This window comes from Citrus sinensis, chromosome 7 (genome assembly GCF_022201045.2).
Source record: "Citrus sinensis cultivar Valencia sweet orange chromosome 7, DVS_A1.0, whole genome shotgun sequence".
Taxonomy (NCBI): domain Eukaryota; kingdom Viridiplantae; phylum Streptophyta; class Magnoliopsida; order Sapindales; family Rutaceae; genus Citrus; species Citrus sinensis.
Window position 1 is genome coordinate 12749628 of NC_068562.1, and position 17477 is coordinate 12767104.

Here is a 17477-nt window from a genome sequence, read left to right on the forward strand (position 1 = left end):
GCATATCGTGTTTGGCATTGGGAAGTAGATGAAGAATTCCTGAGAGTGAGTTGTTCACCAAAGACAAATATTTTTATCTTGTGTTGTTTTGGAACAACCAAATTGGGAAATTGCCAACCACCTTATTATTAGAGAGGTCAAGGAATATTAAGTGGTACTGTTGTAAAAGAAAACTAGGAATGACATGTAAGTGGCAGTCGGATAATTTGAGAACCTTCAATTGAGATGTGGGGTGCCAGGTTTCAGTTTTCACTTGTAACATATTGCTTCCTGATGAGATTAACAAGACCTCGAGCTTTGAATGATTAGCCAATGAATTTATTGAGACTGTTCCTTGGAAATTAATGGAAAAGCGATCTAAATATTCAAGTGACGTGAGGTTGGTCAAGGTAGAAGGAACTTTTCCACTTAATTGACGGTTAGAAATATCAAGAACTTTGAGATGCGTTAAGTTGTTGAGACACTGAGGAAGGTGACCCTCAAAGTTATTTGAGCTTAGATCCAACTCAAAAAGATTCTTCAAATTACATATTCCTAAACTTGAAAATAAAAGATTAAAATTTTATAGAATGAAAACTAATTATAGCGAATTCGGTCAAAATCCAATACAAGACTTAAAAAACAGATAAAAATCAAATTTCCTAATTATTTTGGTCAGCGGTTTTATTCCATTAAAACAAATGAATTAAAACCATGTTAATTGTTTTACGAGTTAATAATTTTATATTAATTAATTTATTTTACCTTCTATTTATTAGTCTTATGAATAATTTATAAGATTTAACAATTGTATTATATGTAATATTTAAAAAAACATACTATTAGCATTTATTATTTAATAAATCTATTTAGATATTTTTAAAATTTGTTATTGATGTCAGAGTTTGGGTCAATGGTCAACAATTAATAGTTACTACGATTTTTTTTCCCCCTCCCTTTCTAATTGATAGATTTCATGTGTTCCGAAAACGAAGTTTAGAGAAAAAGAAAAGGAAAAGGAAAAAAAAAATAATTGCGAGGCCACTTTCCCAGGGTCTTGGTTGCAATGCGCGCATGTACACAGGCTGAAGCCAGCAAGATGGTATCAAACATATATACCTTGCTTGATTCTGGAACCTTCAATGTTATTGGAACGAAGATTCAGAGTGGTAAGTGAAGTTAGTGTATTCAAATATGGTAATATGTTGTCGTTGAGGAAATTACCACCAAGATTTAAGATCTTCAGCTGTCTCAAACTCCCCAAGCTGTCGTAAGCTTCAAATGCATATGAATTACTATCATTAATTAGTCACTGACAAAATAATTATGAATGAGTAATATATACATATGCTTGTACCTTTATTCTCATAGAAGTCAAGGCACTGCAATTCTTCGAAAGGGTGAAACAATGACATATTCAGAAGAGAAACTTCATAAGAATAAAAGAGTTATAATCAGAGTAGTTGATTTTTGTATTCTGATTGAGTGAGAGTTGCGTCTGTAAGAGAGATTGTAACATCTTTCAAGTTTTGGTTTGATATTCTGGACGAAAACGGTTTGCCGTTTCTTGCGTAAACGGCTAACCGTTTACGACCAGAGAGCATGTTTGCTGTTTTTGATAAACTGGATAAAACGGCTCACCGTTATGGAGAAAACGGCTAACCGTTTAACTCCAGAGAAGCATGTTTTATGTTCTAGAGAAACCGGCTCATCGTTATTGAGAAAACGGATAACCGTTTAAATCCAGAGAGCATGTTTTATGTTCAAGAGAAAATGGCTCACCGTTATTGAGAAACGGTTAACCGTTTCTTTACAAAGAGCAACGTATTTAACATTCTGGAATAAAACGGCGCACCGTTTATTGCGAAAACGGCTAACCGTTTATTTCCAGAAAGGCGTCAACTAGAAAACGGTTGGCATATTTCAAGTGTTAATCGTTGCAAATTCAAACCAAAAGATTGTTTTTGAAGAAGTACTATTTCAAATGGTTGTATTTTTTTAAAGTTACCATCTTCTTCAAAAAGGAAATATATACAATGAGATTAATATCAGATTTTTTTTAGGTTTCATATATGTTCTGGAAATACAATCTTATTGCTAGAGACTTAATTCAGGATTTGATATATCTTGGGGGTAATTTGCCATTAAAACTCTATAGCAAACCAAGATTGGTGAGGGCAAATAAAACCTTAAAGGAAAGTGTGCAAACACGTCTCAAATCCTAAAAAATATTCTTCATTCTTTGCCTCCATATTCTTAAATTCTCTAACAATCTTTAAGGTTTTATTAATGCAAATGGAGGCTGAGAAGAGTTTGACGTCATTTCTTAATCCTAGTGTCCATCTCGATCGTTTTGATGGAACTAATTTCACTCGTTGGAAGGGAAAATTGTTCTTTCTTCTTACTGTTCTTAAAGTGGCATATGTTCTTGATCCGAAATTGGAGCCATTTCCAGAACCAAGAGAAGATGATACCGAAGTTGTTAAGGCTGCAAGGAAACATCGTGAAGATGATGAATTGATGTGCCGGGGTCACATACTCAATACACTTTCTGACAGGTTATATGATCTCTACAATTCTATGACTTCTCCGGTGGAAATTTGGAATGCTCTTGAGTACAAATACAAAACGGAGAAAGAAGGTACTGACAAATTCCTTGTCTCTAAATATTTTGAATTTATCATGGTAGACACAAAATCCATTCTTGATCAAATACATGAGTTGCAAATTATTGTTACTAAGCTTCGAGAGTTAAAAGTTGAAATTTCTGAATCATTTCAAGTTAGGGCTATTATTGCTAAATTGCCTCAAAGTTGGAATGATTATAGAAAGAAACTACTTCATAGTAAAGAGAACATAACTTTAGAAGAATTGCAAAAACACTTGGTAATTGAAGAAGAGACTAGGTCTCGCGAATCCAAGGATAAGCATGATTCTACTAAAGTTAATGTTGTTGAAGCTAGTAAATTCTCAAAGAATTTTAAGGTCAAGAATGACAAGAAATTCAAGAAGTCCAGCACACAAAAGTTTTCTGGAAATTGTTTCTTTTGTGGTAAGAAAGGCCATCGCCAAAGTGATTGCAGATTCAAGAAGAAAAAGGAAGAAGTGAATTCCCATAAGGCTAATGTTATTGAAAACAAATCTGAAGAGATTTGTGCTATGGTTTCTGAAATGCAAATTGGCATGATTACTGAAACCAATATGGCTGAAACTAAGTCCTATGATTGGTGGCTCGATTCGGGTGCAACAATTCATGTTTGTAATGATAAGAAATTTTTCTTATCATACAAAGAAGAAACAGAAGGACAAATGGTTCTCATGGGGAACAATAATGCAGCCATAGTAGCAGGGAAAGGAGTAGTTGAAATCAACTTCACTTCTGGAAAGAAAGTCACATTGTATAATGTCTTTCATGTACCTTCCGTTAGGAAGAATCTTATTTCTGCTAGTTGTATGTGTAAGCATGGGCTTAAGCTTGTGCTTGAGGGTAATACATGTATTATCTCAAAGAATGGATTATTTGTTGGGAAAGGGTATTCTTGTGATGGAATGTACAAACTCAGCATTAATAATAATAATATCAACTTAGCTTATATTGTTGAGTCTTGTGATGTTTGGCATGCTAGATTAGCACATTTGAACTTTAGATCTTTGAAATACATGTCTAAGCATGGTTTGATTAATTGCAATGATGTTAAAGGTCATAAGTGTGAAATCTGCATCCAAGCTAAATTAACTAAGAAACCTTTTCCTAAAGCTGAACGAAATACTCAAATATTGGATTTAATACATACCGATATTTGTGAGTATAATGGCATGTTAACAAGAGGAGGTAAGAGGTACTTTATCACGTTCATTGATGATTGTTCTAGATACACTTATGTGTATTTACTTAGAACAAAAAATGAAGCTTTTGATAAATTTAAAATTTTCAAAGCTGAAGTTGAGAACCAAAAAGATAAGAAAATCAAAATGGTTCGTAGTGATAGAGGTGGTGAATATTTCTCAATTGAATTTAATAATTATTGTGAAGAATTTGGAATTATTCACCAAAGATCAGCTCCATTTACTCCTCAACAAAATGGTTTGGCTGAAAGGAAGAATAGGATTTTCACGGATATGATAAATTCCATGATCCTTAATGCAAAACTACCAAATAATTTGTGGGGGGAAGCATTACTCACTGCATGTCATATTCATAACAGAATTACATCTTTGAAAACACATATATCTCCTTATGAAATTTGGAAAGGAAGAAAACCAAACTTGATGTATTTAAGGGTCTGAGGTTGTGTAGCTTTTTATAAAATACATGACCCTAAGTCATCAAAGTTGAGTGCTAGAGGTATAAAAAGTGTTTTCGTAGGATATGCTGAAAATTCCAAGGCTTATAGGTTGTTAGATTTAGATTCTAATGTGATTGTGGAATCTAGAGATGTTGAATTTATTGAGAATAAATTTCAACATGATTCTAATATTGAATTAGAATCAATTATTGATCAACCATGTGTTAATACTCCTGTTTCCTCCACTAACAATAATAAAAGGAAAGAGTCTATGACATCTTTCGAACCAAGGAGGAGTCAACGTGAAAAGAAAGAAAAGAGTTTAGCTCCGGATTTTATTTCATCACAAGCACTACTCTTCTTGGTTGAAGGGGATAGAAAGAATGTACTTAACAAAGTACCATTGTTGTTAAATATTGAAAAAGATCCAAATACATTCAGCGAAGCTATGTCTTCTAGAGACGCTTCTTTTTGGAGAGAGGCGGTGAATGATGAAATGGATTCGATTATGTCAAATCAAACATGGGTCTTGGTTGATCTTCCTCCAGGATCTAAACCAATTAGCAGCAAATGGGTATTTAGAAGAAAGTACAATAGTGATGGTTCTTTGCAAACTTTTAAGGCTAGATTAGTAGCCAAAGGGTTTAAGCAAAGAAATGGTATTGATTATTTCGATACATATGCTCCGGTAGCAAGGTTAACTTCTATAAGAGTGCTATTTGCAATTGCTTCATTGAACAATTTGTATGTGCATCAAATGGATGTTAAAACAGCTTTTCTTAATGGTGATCTTGATGAAGAAATCTATATGGAACAACCTGAGGGATTTGTTTTGCAAGGAAATGAGAAAAAGGTATGCAAGTTAGTCAAATCTCTTTATAGTTTAAAGCAAGCACCAAAACAATGGCATGAGAAGTTTGATTCGGTAATTTTATCTCATGGTTTTAAGCATAATAATGCTGATAAATGTATATATTTTATATTTACGAATGATTTTGGTGTGATTATATGCTTGTATGTTGATGACTTGCTTATCTTTGGAACAAATATGCAAGGAGTAGATGATACAAAGAAGTATTTAACTTCACAATTTAAGATGAAAGATCTTGGTGAAGTAGATACTATCTTAGGTGTCAAAGTGAATAAACATAGTGGGGGTTACTCGTTGTGTCAATCTCATTATATAGAGAAAGTGCTTCTTAAATTCAATTATTTGAAATTTAAAGAAGCTAATACCCCATATGATTCTAGTATTAAATTACTAGAGAATTCAGGCCGAGTAGTAGCACAACTAGAATATGCTAGTGCTATTGGTAGCTTGATGTATGCTATGCATTGTACGAGGCCTGATATAGCATTTGCAGTTTGCAAAATGTCAAGATTCACGAGTAACCCTAGTGTTGAACACTGGAAAGCAATTGGTAGGATACTTGGTTATCTTAAAAGGACCATTAATTTGGGTTTGTTTTATAATGATTATCCTGAAGTACTGGAAGGATACTCAGATGCTAGTTGGGTAACCAATACAAGAGACAATAAATCCACTTCTGGTTGGATTTTTACAATTGCTGGAGGAGCGGTTTCTTGGGCTTCAAAGAAACAAACGTGCATAACTCATTCAACAATGGAAAGTGAGTTTATAGCACTTGCAGCTGCAGGCAAAGAAGCAGAATGGCTGAGAAATTTGTTGTTTGATGTAATGTTGTGGCCACAACCGATGCCATCTATTTTTTTTGTACTGCGATAGTGAAGCTACATTGTCTAGAGCTTATAATAAAGTGTATAATGGAAAGTCTAGACATATTAGCTTGAGACATGAATATGTGAAACAATTAATAGCAGATGGTGTTATTAATATTGTTTATGTTAGGACTAATAAGAACCTAGCAGATCCTTTAACAAAAGGTCTTTCAAGAGACTTAGTTACGGATACATCTTTTGGAATGGGATTGAAACCTTTGCATAATAAAGTCACCAACGACGGTAACCCAACTATGTAGTAGTTGTACCGCTACTCCATAGTTAAATTGGTAATAACAAGTTGTTGTTATGTGACTGGTTTGGTACCGAGTAATAAATAATCCCATTCGAGAGTTTCGGTGCAAATAGCTACGAGGTTGAGGTTGAGTATTTACTCTTAATGAAGTTCAAGTCTTATAGTAGCTAAAGACATAATTTGAAACTTCACCTAAGTGAACATAAGAAATGGTGCCGTTTCTAACAAGGTCATGGTTTAATCTTGTACATGTTCATGAATCCAAGATAGAGCACAAGGGCGGAATAGTGCTAACTATTGGAACACAACTTTGAAATATGGGATAGCTTATATGTGATGTATCTCCGGTATTTACTTAAGAGACAAAGTTTAATGCTTAGCACACTATTGTCTTGTAAATGCTTTGAAATACACTCACTAATTAAAGGTTAAAATCGAAAGATACCTTTTTATATGTATAAGTTTATCATTAATAAATCTGAAAAATATTACAATCTCTAGTGGGGATTGTAAGAGAGATTGTAACATCTTTCAAGTTTTGGTTTGATATTCTGGACGAAAACGGTTTGCCGTTTCTTGCGCAAACGACTAACCGTTTACGACCAGAGAGCATGTTTGCTGTTTTTGATAAACTGGATAAAACGGCTCACCGTTATGGAGAAAACGGCTAACCGTTTAACTCCAGAGAAGCATGTTTTATGTTCTAGAGAAACCGGCTCACTGTTATTGAGAAAACGGATAACCGTTTAAATCCAAAGAGTATGTTTTATGTTCAAGAGAAAACGGCTCACCGTTATTGAGAAACGGCTAACCGTTTCTTTACAAAGAGCAACGTATTTAACATTCTGGAATAAAACGGCGCACCGTTTATTGCGAAAACGGCTAACCGTTTATTTCCAGAAAGGCGTCAACTAGAAAACGGTTGGCATATTTCAAGTGTTAATCGTTGCAAATTCAAACCAAAAGATTGTTTTTGAAGAAGTACCATTTCGAATGGTTGTATTTTTTTAAAGTTACCATCTTCTTCAAAAAGGAAATATATACAATGAGATTAATATCATATTTTTTTTAGGTTTCATATATGTTCTGGAAATACAATCTTATTGCTAGAGACTTAATTCAGGATTTGATATATCTTGGGGGTAATTTGCCATTAAAACTCTATAGCAAACCAAGATTGGTGAGGGCAAATAAAACCTTAAAGGAAAGTGTGCAAACACGTCTCAAATCCTAAGAAATATTCTTCATTCTTTGCCTCCATATTCTTAAATTCTCTAACAGCGTCACCCGTCGGGCGGTGGCGTTGCACTTAACTCTCTCCCAATCGTTACAACAATCAGACGACATTCCATCATCATCAAATCATGAAGAAAGAACTTCGTCATCATATCCAACACCACTGGTTGATGCGAAGAAGCTCTTGATTTCCAACAGAGCAATCCTCTCTGTTTCCAAGCATGCTTTGTATCCATGTAACTGAATCAAAGCTATGCCAATCCACAATGACAACTTCATTAGAAGCATTTTCATTATTAATATTAACTGCAAGAGAAACACTTACAAGATTGACCAGTCAAATTTTGCTCTCTTGAAGTTTTTCTGGTTGTCTGGCAAATATATGACTAATATATACACACATGGAAATGTTAGAAAACTAAGTCTTTGATACACCATCAACTTGATAAGCAGAACGAAAATTCTGCGCATTTTCACGTGCCCTGTCAATGAGAAAACATGCATGGATTGAATAAAGCAAGTGAGAGACTATTACCTGTTGATACATGTTATCTGCTAGTGAATCTAGCACCGTCCAAAGACATTGAAACAAAGAGAAATTAACAGCTGACTTACCTGCATCATGTGCAAATCACGTGACATCAAAGTTACCATGTAATTTGTCTTTACAAGTGTTTTCTGCTTCTGAAAATGAAAAATAACAAAATGGAAATGCTTTTAGCTTTTGGCTAGACATTTTCAGAAACGTTTTGCATGAACAGAAAAAGTTTTTGTAAAGAGGCATTGAGCGGTCACTCTCTTATCGTGGCCTGCGGTTTGCAGTCATCAACAATCCTCATCTGGCCTCTTTATAATCCACTTTTAACAAAATATAGATAGAAACAGATATATTACTGATATTCAAATTACACTTAATATTAATAAATCTTTGGACTGAGCTTTAAATCTATAAACTAAAACTTCCAGCATACCACAAATTATTTTTAGAGCCCGCATGTTAGAATATCTCCTTCAAGTTTCGCTTTGCTTTCTAGCACATCATTCAAATGAGTTGCTCTACTATATCTAGCTAGTTTTGAACAAAGTAAGTGAGAATATTACATCTGCTTTAGCAAGATACGAGTGAATTAAAACCTTTGACCAGATCAAAGAGAGAAAAGAATGTTGAAATATTGACTTGAATATTGTGGTAAAATGAGTTTGACTTTAGTACCGACCAAAGAAATAACTGAAGATGCAAATTAATTGGTTAGTTTGAGGTGCATGGCTATTGGCAAAGTGAAATGTTAGCTTCACACTTCACTTGTGAACGTACAACAACATTTGCTGCATAACGAAATTGCGGCGTCTCAGCCGGATTATGAGAGTTGTTTTCAAATCCCATTTCTTTTCTTTGTAACCTTTTTTTTTTTTTTTTCCCGCAGCTCACTTGATCACCATAATTTTGATAGCTACTCAAACGCGTTTCCGCAATAACTAACGAAAGAAAAAGCGAACGAATAAGCAAGAGATACTGATGACAGTAATCATGTAAATGAATACAAGGCTTTACAATATGCTTTCTTTCACATGTAATCTGCTGGTGAAATAATTTTTATAAAACAGAGGCTTAAAGTTAAAGCTGATTAAAATATTGGCGTACGTCAAGAACGCTACGGGGAAAATTCAACCGTGAGCTGCAGTCTGCAGTCCCCAACAATCCGAGAAATGACTGAGGTGGTGCGCGCCTGCACACTAATTTGGCAGTTCTGATGGGATTTATAAGTTAAAATAATGTAATTTTATATATTTTTTAAATGAAAAATTTATTGATGCGGCTGTGCGATCCTTTGGATCCTCGCGTGCCTGCCCCACAAAAGTTTCTCCCTAACAATCTCCATCAAACCTCTTTATAATCCATTTTTGATAAAATATGAATAAGGATACATAGATTTATTCAAATATTAGTAAAAATAGATATAATGCTGATTTTTAAATTTTACTTAATGAACATTTAGACCGAACTGTAAATCTATGAATTCAAACTTCCACAACACCACCAATTATTTTTAGCCTGCATGTTGGATTGTCTCCTTTAAGGCTGTAACTAAATTATTTTTAGCCTGCATGTTACATATATTTATTCAATTATTTTTAGCCTGCATGTTTGATTGTGCAGTAGTGCCCAGTGTTCTTGATATCACAATCATCACCCCATATGAATCACAAGTTATTCTCAAGGTATACATTTATACTTATTATTAATACTTTCTTGTTTTGCCCTCACCAGCTATGATTAGCATATTATTTTGTAAAACTTTATAGATATAAATGAATTATTAATTAATCATCTTTTTTTTGTTTTGTTTGATTGAAATTTGCTCAAAGGGCATCTCCACTGACAAGATACTTGATGTGAAAAAATTGTTGGCTTCCAATGTAGAAACTTGCCACCTCACAAATTATTCTCTCTCTCACGATGTATCTATATTTTATTATCTCTCCCCCCCCCTTTTTTTTTATTATGATTATGAATAATGATATTAAACAGTAGATACTTTTTTTTCCACCTTATTTTTATTCGTTTATTTCTTCTTTATTATTATTAGGTCAAGGGGCAGAGATTGAATGCTAGAGTAGAGGTTGTTACTCTGAAACCATGTTTGCTCAGAATAGTTGAAGGTAGGTGAATCTCTCTCATGTCAAATTTTCTGAATTAAAAAATCCCATGCATGTGGATGTGGGTCTCATTTTATTTGTCATTTTTAATTATTAACATTTAGATCTTTTTAGTTGTGCATTCATTGCCATACTATTTTAGTAAACTACATTCATTTTATTTTATGTTTTTTAAGAATTTTTTAATTCGAAATAATTTTTTTAATATTGTTGAAAAAGACAGGTTAAAGTAAAAAAAAAATTATTGACTAAAGAAATAAATAAATGACATTATTTTATTTTTTAACATTAAAAAAAAAAACTAATTTGATGCAGTCCACTTAGTCCTGCACACTTGGAACGTTACCATGCTTTTTAGTGCTGTACATTAAATGACAAAATTTGGCCAATCTTGAGGGGGGTACTTAAAATGCAAGCTTCTAGTCCTTTGCCTCTGTTTTGATGCCCCAATTTTTTGCTTCATAGATGCTCTGACTCACTCCCTCACATCTCACTTGTGCAAACCAAGGAAGAAGGACAAATTATTATTTTCCTTTTATAACACAAAAAACAATAATTCCTTTTACTGCTCCATGTTTATTATTTTATTCTATTTTTCCAGAATCTTTTTTATCAATTAAATTTATGATATTGATATTGAAGATTTGCTTAAATCAGAAAAAAACTTGTTCATATTTCTGGTCAATATAATTTTCTAATCTTATGTTAATTTTCAAATTTATTTATTTATTTTTTTTACTTTTTTAGGCAAAGGGTCGGAGATTACAATGAATCTATGTACTTGTGGAAAAAATTTTTAAGGCATAAATAAGTGCAACTTGAGAGCATTTTGTTTTTGTTCCACTATACATTTTATACAACTGCCGCCTTAGATTGAGTGCATCACTTCATTATATAATCAGTAAAAATTAATTATACAAATGGAATCATTATCTATTACAATCATTCAACTTCATGAAGTAACAACTGATGTTTTTTACCACATTGTCAAAAGAGTTCAACTTTTATTTTATAAAGTATATATAAATATATTTAAAAAATAACTAATATGAGAATACATCATATACAAGAAAAAAATAAAACAAAATTAGCAGATTAGCATTGTTATAAGCAAGAGTTGTCTCTAACTTCAATAAGCTAGGCATAAAGTTTGTTTTACTAGCCTTACCAAACTTTTTCATGTTTTTGAAGTTTATTTTGAATTTTTTTGTTCGAGTCGAGCATACCTAATTGAACAGTCAATTCAACATGAAAACGACTTGTCGCTTTATGGTCTTAATTTTCAACCAACCGTAAATTTTAATCTATTAAAAAAAATTAGTTGGCAGACATGTAAACAGAGCAAGAAGGTTTACAGAAGTGTATTATTTTAGAATTAGTAACTTTATCATGAATAATTAATATGATTAGAGTTTAACAAAATTATATGTAAAGGCTTGTTTAAAGAGTGAAAATTTTATTTTTTTCTCATTTTTTAGTGCTTATAATTAAAATTTAATCTAGAAGTATTTTAATTATAAAAAATTATTTTCAAAAATAAGTTTGACGAATAGTTTAGTGTTAAAATAATAAAAGAAAATAATAGTTTAGGGCTATAATTATTTTCTACTTATAATTAAGTTAATATTTAATAGAAAGAACTAAAATAATAAAAGAAAAAAAACTTTGCCCGGCAATTCCTTGTTGTTTACATTTTTGGCACTGTCCTTCGCAGAGGAATACACCGAGGAATCTCAGGCCGTGGCACACGTGCGGCGGCTTCTCGACATCGTCGCGTGCACCACACGGTTCTCCAAGTCCAGAAACTCCCGATTGCCGCCACCGTCAGAGTCATGTGCCAAAAAGAACGGCAGTAGGCCCCACCCGCCTTCACCAAACTCTGGCGATCTGTCTGATGGAGCAGCAACAGCAGCAGCAGATAACCGAAGCGGGCCCCGCGCCACGTCATCGCCAGTTTCATCGGCGGTTTCTCCGAGTCTGGACATGGCGGCCATTCACCCGACGCCGAAACCCTCCGAGTTTTATGACTTCTTCTCTTTCTCTCACCTCGCTCCCCCCATCTTGAGTAAGCCTAATGTCCATTTATTTATTTGTCTTCGTTTTTTACATGGTCGATCAAAAACAAAAAAAAGAAAGAGGAAAATGAAATAAATATATGTGATTTATTTGAATATGAAATTTTTTTATTGATTTTAATTTTTAATAATTTTGATTTTTAAGATTTGAGAAAATGTGAACGCAAAGAAGGAGAGAAGCGCGACGGTGATTATTTTGAAATTCAGGTGCCATTTAATATAAAGTTCTGATTATTGTTGTTTGTTGTTTAAGGACTAATTAATTGTAGAGTTATTCAACTCGTTATTTTTGCTGATGAATTGGCCAATGAGTGTTAAAGATTTAATAATCATTGTCTGCTATTTAATAAGAATGCATGAATTATTTTCATGTCTTTGTGAGTAATGTGAGTATTTGAAAGCGCGGGAAACTGTATTTTGTGCTTACAGATTAAAATCTGCAATGGAAAGCTTATACAAGTAGTTGCATCAGTAAAAGGGTTCTATACTTTGGGAAAGCAGTTTTTCCAAAGCAACTCCCTGGTGGATCTTCTGCAAAATCTCAGTTGAGCTTTTGCCAATGTGGGTACTCAATAGTTGAATCTACAGATTATTTTTTTCTTTTTTATCTGAATGCATCTTTTTTTCGTCTGTAAATTCAATTAGCTTACCCTTCAATTATTTTGTTAATAATTATGGTCATTATGCGTGATGTAGGCATATGAATCCCTAATGAAAGCTTTTGTTGAATATAATAAGGTAACAATTTCTGTGCTGACATAGTTTATTACCAATTCAAATGTGATTTTAACTTGATTTTACTGATGTAGTTTATTCATTATCCTTCTTCAGTTTGGTAATCTTCCCTATGGATTTCGAGCTAATACATGGCTTGTACCTCCATCTGTTGCTGAGTCTCCATCAAATTTCCCATGCCTACCGGCAGAAGATGCAAGCTTGAAGTCTGAGGTTACTATTAAAGGAAATAAGTCATCCGGTATGTCTGCTGCAGAAGTTGCTCAAAGGAATTTACTAAAAGGTGTTACTGCAGATGAGAGTGTAGTTGTTCACGTAAGTCGATTTCTCCTTTACTTCTTATGCTTACGTTCACAGAACACACACATAAAAGACATTTATCAAAGGTGAAATTACTTACGTGGGCGGAATAATATAGCTCTACCTTTGTCAGGGAGTGATTTTTCAGTCGGATTAAGATGTTTCACTCTTTATCTGATATCTAGCATTTGATGATGGCCTAAAATACCCATCCTCTTCCTTCTCTCTTTCTACACATTTATGAATGCACAAGAAAGTCAATTTTAGGTTCTTTCCTAAGAATCACTACTCGTTACTAACCTTATATATCTGGTTTAGCTTCATGAATCTTATGTTGCCATTCTGTTTGGTGACTCCCTATTCTGTTGAATTCACTTGATAGCAGGTCTTTTGAAACGACCCGCCCCGAATCCGCCCAGGCGAGTTTATCTAGTCTCATCAAAACGGACTTGATAAAAATTCTATTAGTAAAGATTCTGCCGAAAATTCGACAGAATCTCCTTTATATATATAACACTCTCAATCTACAAATATGAATATAACACTCCCAATACAATTCAATATACAACAACTCCAGTGATCAACAACCTCAACCAAAATACTGAGTTTTATATCTCCAGAGTCTCAAAAGATAATATTATAACTAATATTAATATCTCAATTTATTCTTAATCCCAAAAGAATAATATAACAAAATTATACAATCCCAACAGAACGAGATAATCAAGATGTCCTAACAAAAACATTTATATCTTCTAACACCATCATGTGCCCAAGACTCAAAATATATTTACAGTCGCTGGGTCGGTCTGGTGTACCTGCAACCTCCTGGTGAGGGGGGGGGGGAAATATAATAAAAACGAGGTGAGTTTAAAACTCAGTGAGATCAGTGAGTGGATAGTAGTTTTGAAAATTAATTCTTACTTTAAAAGAAATAATCATTTCATTTCCAAATACGATTGCATTAAACCATAAGCGAAAAACCATTAATAAATCATTTAACATTTAAACCAGATTACTAACGATGAAAAGCATATATAACGATCATACGTAATAATCATGGAAATCATATCATAATATCATTTAGAATCCACAAATCTGAAAATCATCACCAAACAAGTACCTAGGGAAATAATCTCGTCATATCCGGACCTCAACGGACGGGCAATGACGTACTATCTGGGTAACGTCACGCCCCGGAGCTACACGGATAGACAGGGAAATATCATCTCATATCTCATCATATCTGTGCATGCATAATCTGGTCCCCAAGGGACAAAAGCGCCCAAGCACACGACCCAAAGCCTCTGTGTGTACTTAGACAGGCCCCAAAGGCCTGTATCTCATCTGTATCATCTGTAGCTCAATATCTGTCTGTATCTCATATCAGTATATCTGTAATCATCATACCGCATGCATATGCCCCCAAAAGGCAAAAGCACCCAAACACAGGGCCCAAAGCCTCTATGTGTGTTCAGACGGGTCCCAAAGGCCTCTCATCTCATCTCATCTGTATCTCTGTATCTGGAGGGAAGGGTACTGTCTAATGATTTCAAAAACAATTATTATACTCATATTCACATACCTCTTAATCATATTTTAAATCATACCACATTTGAATCCACTTTTCTTATCTTTAAAATACTATCATGCTTTATTCAAAGTCGATACGCAAAATCAATAACCAAACATTTTAATAAAATACCAATGCGTAACTAAAATCCATTTCGAGGAAATCATTAAATCAGAACATTTAAAATACTTATTTCACAAACATGCATTACTATCATAATTAACTATGAAAATAGGTTTTGTATATTCCACTCACAGTGACGGTGTTCACGGTCGGTTATCGTCCACGTCCGCGGACCGGTTCTCGCTCGCGGATCCTCCTAAATCAAGGAAACAACATAATTATTTTCCGTAAATCGGAATTATGACTAAATTAAATACAATAAACTCGAAACGAACATCTATCTATAATTGACAACTCCCATGTCCATAAAATTACTAAAATGCCCTTGAGTCCGTAGATCATTAACATGCTCTGAAATCTTAAATCACTGAATTACCCTCGGAATCGTAATTACACCCAATCCTCAATTCTAGGAATTACTAAAATATCCACAGGCTCAGAAATTACAAAATTGCCCTCATAGTGTGAAATTACCAAAATGCCCTTGCCGGTCAACGGTCACCGGAATTTGGTCAACACTGGCTAGGAAGCTCAAATCTTAAAGTTCCAATCACGCTGAGTTCAATGGTACCGGCGGTGAGCTCCAACGCGGGGTAACGACGCCAGAATCTAGCTCGGCAGCCGTGAATTCCAACAATCGACCGGCGGCAACACAGTGACTCTCGGTGCCTATGGATGGTCGGAAATGGAAGAGGGAGTCGTGGGGAACAAAATCCAACCGGTGGTGTCACCCAAAACCGGCAAAAATCTCAGCGGAGCAAAGTGAAACAGTCGCGGGTTTCAAGCTTCGATCGCCGGTGTTCCGGTTGGTTTTCGGCGAAAAGGATGGCATGGGAACGACGGACGACTTCGAAGCTTCAGATTGCTACCAAGCTTGACCGGTGCGGTGGCCGGAATCGGAAGATACGGCCGGGTCACGTTCGCGGTTCGGGTCGGGTTTCCCGGTCTGTAGTTTGGTCGGTTTGGCAGCCTCTCTCTCACTCTCTGTTACACGTGCATATGTTTCCTCTGTGTCCAGCTTATTCTTTTGCTTTTACTAACTTCTTAACCGCCTCATACTTATTCATTTTTAATTCACATATGTTACATCTTTCTACTCATTTTATCCATATCCCTCTGATTTTCTGCTTGTAGTTTGCTCCAGCTTAATGTCATCAACCCTTTTTGGGGAAGCCTATTAACCTTGGTTGGGCATGCTTGTATTATATCAACTAGTGATACAATTGCTAAAGTTTTCAGCATGGTAGATCTTGAAATAAAATTTTCTTGAAATATCTAGATTTATCTTCCTTTTCTTTTTCTCTTTTTTTTATTTTAGTTTCAAAGATTTTGTGATAAAGAGAACTGAAACAATATAGTTTTTGGCAGGATACCTCCTCATTGGGTACCGTCATTGTAAGACACTGTGGATACACCGCCGTAGTAAAGGTTGTTGGTGATGTGACGGAGAAGTTTGGCACACAAGATATTGAAATTGAAGATCAACCTGATGGAGGAGCTAATTCTCTTAATATTAACAGGTTTGAAATTGTAACACAATGCTTCCTCTGTTGATTCCTCTTAGCACACAAAGACTAGGAAATCTACAGATGGAGAATGGCTGTAAGATATGAAAAATTATCTTTCAACCACTAACCGTTTTAAGCTATTCTGCAAGATATCTTAGAAATGCTAACTGGTATGAGCTTCTTTGCTTAGTGTCTATCACAGTTGAATTCATGATGCAGAGCATTGTTATTCTCTTTATTTTTACCAGATAGAACAGGATTGAAATGCTGGTGTTGGGGATTCTTAAGAAAGGATAGCACCTGCTCCTTTTTCTTCCTGTTTAGATGGGATCTAATCAGTAGATGTCTGAACTCTTAAGGGGAGTTGATGTCAGATTTCTAAACCAGGTTTTCTTCAAGTGTTAAGTTTATGAATAGGCCAAAGAAAAGAAAGCTGATATCTAGTTAGGGATATATACTCCTCTTTCAGCATCCTATGGACCAGAAAATGGGTTTTCCTCCATTAAAATACGTGTGAGATTCTTCACTGTATGGGGATGCTTCACCTCTGCATAGTTGTAGACCACCTAAAAAATAACGAGTGGTTGCAGGAAACATTAAGTCATGGCTTTCACAATAATGGTTGAGTGTTTATAGTTATGTGCCCTGACATTGGTTTGTAATTGTTATATTAACAAAATAACCAACAGACATCGTTGATGATGTTCAAATAAAGGATAAAGGAAAGTATAATTACAGTGCATGCTCAGTTGCTGAAATAGGTCATCAGCTTTTTAGATTGTGCTATTTCAGAAAGTATTTAGACCTTCTTTGGTGGATTCTGCCTTTGTTTCATATAATCTTATGTCTTTCTCCATGTAAGTTGTTCTGACAGGGTAAACTATTTATTGCAGCTTAAGGATTGTACTTCAGAAGTCTTTCAGTGCTGAATCGGCTAGAGGAGACCAGTCACCTCTGTGCAATTTGGATAATTCAGAAGCTTTTAGAAGTCTTGTAAGAAGAGTTATT

At 34.5% G+C, this 17477-nt stretch overlaps 2 protein-coding genes and 1 long non-coding RNA gene across 53 annotated transcripts in view; 1 reads left to right on the forward strand and 2 right to left on the reverse strand.

The window, feature by feature from the left end:
• The window catches only part of LOC112495972 (protein REDUCED CHLOROPLAST COVERAGE 3-like), a 109838-nt gene that overhangs the window by 86056 nt on the left and 6305 nt on the right, over positions 1 to 17477 (forward strand). The gene's annotated exons all lie outside the window — the stretch shown is intronic.
• Positions 1 to 17477, reverse strand: part of LOC102629279 (receptor-like protein 14) — a 146281-nt gene that overhangs the window by 71857 nt on the left and 56947 nt on the right. The window lies entirely within an intron of this gene.
• On the reverse strand, positions 13721 to 16007 carry LOC127903780 (uncharacterized). The gene is made up of 3 exons (XR_008056585.1): positions 15436 to 16007; positions 15094 to 15157; positions 13721 to 14093 (listed from the first exon to the last, which is right to left on the reverse strand). It is a non-coding gene; the product is annotated as an uncharacterized LOC127903780 (long non-coding RNA).